The sequence below is a fragment of the Raphanus sativus genome, unplaced genomic scaffold, assembly GCF_000801105.2.
Source record: "Raphanus sativus cultivar WK10039 unplaced genomic scaffold, ASM80110v3 Scaffold0308, whole genome shotgun sequence".
Classification (NCBI taxonomy): Eukaryota; Viridiplantae; Streptophyta; class Magnoliopsida; order Brassicales; family Brassicaceae; genus Raphanus; species Raphanus sativus.
The window spans coordinates 11,639-17,779 of record NW_026615628.1 but is presented as its reverse complement, the minus strand read 5'-3'; the positions used below and the strand labels follow the sequence as shown (position 1 = coordinate 17,779).

At 33.9% G+C, this 6,141-nt stretch overlaps 1 long non-coding RNA gene across 3 annotated transcripts; it reads right to left on the bottom strand.

The window, feature by feature from the left end:
• Positions 1-433: 433 nt before the first annotated feature.
• On the bottom strand, positions 434-4,596 carry LOC108830327 (uncharacterized). Of its 3 annotated transcripts, XR_008939915.1 has the most exons (5): positions 4,394-4,591; positions 3,902-3,985; positions 3,016-3,768; positions 2,232-2,619; positions 434-707 (listed from the first exon to the last, which is right to left on the bottom strand). It is a non-coding gene; the product is annotated as an uncharacterized LOC108830327 (long non-coding RNA). The 3 variants fall into 3 exon arrangements; XR_008939916.1 differs by lacking the exon at positions 434-707 and having other exon boundaries at positions 2,314-2,624; positions 4,394-4,596; XR_008939914.1 differs by lacking the exon at positions 434-707 and having other exon boundaries at positions 2,314-2,619; positions 4,394-4,592.
• Positions 4,597-6,141: the final 1,545 nt, after the last annotated feature.

Sequence of the window (6,141 nt, the reverse complement as noted above, 5' to 3'; positions counted from 1 at the left end):
TTATAGGATTAACTTTAGAACTCGAATTCTATAGTAAATTATCAAACTCTCGCATGCGATAAAATATTCTGATGTCTAAGTCCTATGTTCTAGAAGTCGGATACGAACAAGGACGAGTGTCGATCGACACTTCTTTAGAAAATCATTAACGCTGAGATATATAATATTCAATTAAAGCCCAGACTAACTCTCATACGAGCCTAGGTATCTAATTCAGAAAGTGCACTCTTAGGTCTCTCAATTGTCCTATGATTCTAGGTTCAAATAATTAGTCACACTCTCGTGTTATTCCGATAACTCTATATCCTAGTATTACTAGCTACCCTGGTGTAGAAACCTACAAACAACCCTAGCAATATTAGGTCGTCAGTTATGACTATAAGTTCATGAAAATCTCTAAATCTAGCGGATATAATTACTCAGACATGGTAGATGAAACACAAAACATAGTCTGACTAGATAATAGAATAAACAAAAACAAACCAATGAAGTTCCAAGAGAACTCTAAAGGATTTCCTCTCTTATTTTCAACCCTAAAATTAAAAATAAAGAAAGTGTATCCGTCAACAATGGTTTAGAAAATTAAAAAATAAGTATCAAGTCGGCCCGTATTCTCGAATCGGTGTCGATCGAAACCAATGGTGCAGTGTCAATCATCACTTCTTCATATCTTGTACAGCTTCCTCTTGCGAGCCAGACAAACAGTTCTTCAGTAAAACATGCATAACTTTAGATCTAACAGTCAAATGGACCTCAAGCCGGTGGCATTGGAAATCTAACTCAAAGCTCTGTGATATGCTCAAATTAACCATAGAGCAACTTACTCTCTCAAATAGGAGGTTCAGTTGTAGTATTTAGGGATAGAATCCACAGGGACTCTAAGATTACACAATAGATTATTTGTTTTTGAAGTAATGCTAGACAATAATGATTTTAAGTATGTAAATAAATAGAAGTTTTTTTGGTTATCAAGATGAGGGAAAAGCTAGAATTAGGTAATTCTCAAATGTGATAGGTAAGTAAACTAGTAAAGTTATTAGGGATTTATTAAATGACTTGTTCTCAAACTCAAACTTAAGTTATAATCTTTCAATTTTCATTTGTAGAGATTATCTAGTGTCAAGATCTAGGATTTCAACTCTCGTTTGTTAATCCTAAGATATTGTCGATCGACACACTTTTTGAGTTCGATCTGTGCACCTTTCAGAACATCGATCGATATTTCTTCTACCAAGGCTTAGCGAGTAGGTTTGATATATTTAATTAAGGGTCTCATTCTTTATTGAACAGTAATTTTTTTTTTGCAGATCTTCGTAATACCTGACTCTGATACCCTATGTCCAACTCTTTATTGTCTAATTAATATGATATTGTTCACTTTCGAGTTAAGAGGCTGGCCTGTATAAATTTGTTTTTGGATTCCTTCTCTAAAAATCTCTGTTAGAGTTGTAATTCTCTTTATATTTTAGACTCTCTTTATCTAATCTTTTAATATGAAACTTTGTTTGATATCTTACATATACGCAGGAATATACACAATTGAGATGGAATCCTTCACAACTTTTTTCTCGCAAACGACATGTTGTTTTTGTACTGATATATTTATTTATATTTATGAATTTTCTAGATGAATGATGTCAATGGAGGATTCATCGGAAAGAAAAAAAAAGTTCTTGCTGAGTGCTGGTTCATAAAGAATGCCGGCAAGGAAGGATTAACCGCTCTGATAACACCTATCGTCTTCCTAGCCTTAGATCAATCTAAAGGAATAAGAAGAGCGTTTTTGGGTAGTTAAGATTGCCAAAAATACCATTTTCATAGTACCACTTTTCATGTTTACACTAACCACTTTTACCACTACTTTTAATAAAGGGTCTAGATTTAAAGGTTTAGGATTTAGGGTTTAGATTTGATATTTTAGGGTTTAAGGTATATAGTTTAGGGTTTAGAGTTTAGGATTTATGGTTTAGAGTTAAGGATTTAGGGTTTATAGTTTAGACTTTAGGGTTTAGGGTTTAGGATATTGAATTTAGGGTATATAGTTTAGGGTTTAGGGTTTAGAGTTGAAGATTTTGGGTTTAGGGTTTAGAATTAGAGGTTTAGGAATTAGAATTTGGGATTAAAATTTTGAAAAACATATAAAAATAAAGATATAAGAGTATTTACCATTTTAATAAATAAGGTATTTTTGAAAATGTGTCTTTTGTGGTGGTAAAGATGAATAATGGTACCTTGAAAGTGGTATTTTTGAAAATTCCCCGACTTTTATTGTCTTCATTTATTTTAACAGTAGGGAATAGCAGAAGAAGCAAATGTAGGAACCTGAACCCCTTGAAACGTGGAAGCAACAAAGTTGAAAAAGAAAGTGAGTTACTCTACTCCTTCACTAGAGGCAACGGAGTATGACTCAATTATTTGCTGAATGAAAACAAAATAAACAACGAGACTTTTTCAAACGATAGCTGGTTCTTTGTGTTCAGCTTCCTCTGCCAGTTCAAGGTTTTGAACACTTGTTGTCCCATTCAATGTGGTAGCCGAAGTAGGCATCTTGAACTTAATACACATGATTTCATCGCTGCTTCCCCAAAACTTAATTAAATACACATACTTGGACTCAACCTGCACTGGTTGGAAACCTTGACCGTTAAAAATACAAACCAAAGAGTATAAAAATGCTAGGATCTTCGCATAATTAAGCATCGATGGAAAACAGATGTTTGAAAGTTGTTCAAACGTGATTATAATCATTGTTGGCTGTACATAACACTGAATATAATTGGTCTAAACTAAAAATCATGCAAATGTAGTTGTTTTTATGTTCTCTTTTGGCAATTTTTTCTTTTAAAAATACCTTATTATGATTCTAACTTTATGTATATCAAAGTTGAGGGGTTGACCCATAAAATAGGCAAGGTGTGTATTTCCTAAAACTAGAACCTGCCGAGTTAGGGTTGGGAGCAATAAAAATAACCAGGCTGTTTTGGTTTTATGTATATACACAGAAGTAAAAAATACCTCAGTAAACTCATAAGGAAGTCCCGTAACAGGTATCACAAAGTGGTTGCCACCAGTAAGATGCAAACAAGAGCAGAGGTTTGCATGATAGTACACTACCTTCCTGTGAGATATCAAACAAAGTCCCACATCGGATATTAGACAAAGGAAAATCTAATATATAAAGAGAAGTCCAACTCTAATTAGTACGAGGCCTTTTGGGAAGGAAACCGAAAGTAAATCCTTGCGGGCTTATTATTAAGGCTCAAAGTGGACAATATCGTACTAATCGGATAATATAAAGTTGGACACGGGATTTAACAATCCCAACAATTGGTATCAGAGCGGTTTGACGAAGATCTGCAAGAAAGACTAAAATACCCCTCGAAAGAATGAGGAATCCTTGAAGAAAGAAAAAGGAGATATGTGATGTTGTGGGAGAAGCATTCTCAAATGAAAGCCCTGTGATTAGGAAACACACAAGAGATGAGTTGTGGTTCTTAGTTTGAGGGGGGAGAATGTGAGATATCAAACAAAGTCCCACATCAGATATTAGACAAAGGAAAATCTAATATATAAAGAGAAGTCCATCTCTAATTAGTACGAGGCCTTTTGGGAAGGAAACCAAAAAGTAAATCCATGCGGACTTGCCTATTAAGACCCAAAGTGGACAATATCGTACTAATATGATAAATAGAGTTGGACATGGGCTCACACAATCCCAACACTTCCCAACTTGAACACCCACCTCTATCGATCCCCACATAGTATATTCTGCATTAGTCAAAATATGATATCAGAAATAAAACATTTGAAATTATTATTAAGAAAAAATATTAGAAACTATGAGAAATAAACGATCGAGAGAGTTGAAACTCTAGGAATATAATAAGAAATTATTACGTACTTGCTAAACCTGATACGGTAACAGCGTGGGGTTGGTCGGAATGGGTCTTCAGATGAGTGACCTCTATGTAATTGGAACTCTGGTCTATATCATTTGAACAGATAAAATCTTGGAAGTTATGGCGTGACATTACAGGTAAAAAAACATGATTTATACAACTTAACGAAGATAAATCCAATAACAATTATTGAATTGGTCTGTCAAAAAATAGGTTTAGCCAAATAGATACTTTACACATAGAGTTAAGTAATTAACCAAAACATATATGTTCGATCAGTTTTATTTCAGATAAGATAATAGTATGCATAAATAGGCAGGCTCTCAATTCAATAATATTGGATGCTTACAGTTTTATTTGCAAAAAGAAAAGAAGGTAAAACTAATGTATTAATTTCTGAGGGAAACTGTAAGATTAAATTTATCATCACACCTAAACACACACAGAGATTTACAAAAACAGCAAAAAAATCAGGATTAGCAAATAGATCTTACTTGGGTTGCAGAATTCAAAATTGAGAGCATAAAAAGGTGGGAAGAAGAGTATGACGACGAGAAATAACAGAGGTTGGAAGTGAGACATAGCCATGACTTGATCAGCTTGTTACTCTTCAACAAGGAATACATTTTTTTTAACTCAGTTTGTGATACTTGATATGGTATAATGCCCACTGTCTTATAGCCTACAGATTATCATGTCTGGTGAACTAAAGGGTTTCTACACCATGCGCATGATAGCATATTTTTAAAAGTTATAATTATTTATTCAATTAAAATTTAATCTACATTTTAATAATATTAGATTGTGGTTTTATCAGTATGAAAAACTTAAAATAATTATATGTAATTTGCTTTATTTCATTTAACAAATTTTAGCTTATATTTTCAGATTTCTTTAAGTTTTATTATAAAAAAAATCATTTTATTAATTAATTTTTAGTTGAATACACAGAAGTAAAAAAAAAACTAATTTACATCAATACAGTAAAAGCACATGGTTCTCTCACATGATTGACACATCAGATTTTTAGAAGTCTATGAGAGTGACATGTCAATAAATGAAAAAAATTGAAAAACCAATCAAAACATTTTAATTCTCCACGTCGTTTTATGTTGTGCTTTACATTTTCACCTTTGTTTATTTCACGATCACGAAGTAGAGAGAGATATATCAACGAAGGAACTCGACATCGGAGCAAGTAGTGGTGTTGGTGGCGGATTCAAAGACCATCACAGGTTAGACTAGTCGACTAGACCGATGAATCGAAGATCAACCCATCCCCATTAGAAGCTCCAACCCTAGCTTAGATTCTTCTTCATATCTTTTCGGGAGGTTTTGGTAATGAATCTGCGACAAAGCCGAGTCCGGAAATGTTTGAGCAGACGGATGTGATATATGGCGGCAGCTGTGGATGGTGTTGAGTTGATGGAGGTATCAAGTCATGATCCAAGAGAGAGTGCGGATATGCTCCGGTCATCGACGCAGATTCCTATTAAAACCAAATGTAGTCGTAGGTGCATTGATTTGATGCATGAAGAAAGGGATACAAGTAATTTATTGACTCTCTTCCTCACACACTCTTGATGATGCAACAAAACTGAAATTAAAACTCTTTGAATCTTCCATTTTGCATTGGAAATGCATAAACGCCAAGATATAAGATTTGTTGATTTTGAAAGAATTTGTGCAGAGATAGAGGATAAAAAGGAGGGAGGTATGATGACAGCTCGGTAATCTCATATGGTTTCAAGAAGAGATATAGCTACTCAGATGAGTCTGAAATAGATGAGTCCTAATAATAATCACGTTACTATTTATTTCAAACATTGCTTATTTTGGTGATTGAGCCTCTCTGCAGAAAATCTTGGTAGATGATAGGTGAGAGAAGTAAAAATGGAAAAGGAGCAACGATGATCAAGTGTCCAAAGAAACGTGTCATGTCTTTAAGGTTATCAAGAGAGTGCTATCTGAGGTTGAAGATAACTTTGGTATCTTCTACTTCTTTTTTCTTGGGATATCTCAGAACAGCTTTGAATTTTTCAATTTTTTTTGTGAATGTTTGCATATGGCAAAGAGACAAAGAAGAAGAAGAAAGAAAATGTTGACCCTAACAAACCCAAGCTAACGTGACTCATGTGTATTATAAGCTTTCAGTTTATAGAAGTTTCTAAACTGTTACAAAAAAATGTTTCACAGCAAAGATGCAAAGAAAGTTTTGACAGAGGAACGTCCTTGGACAAGC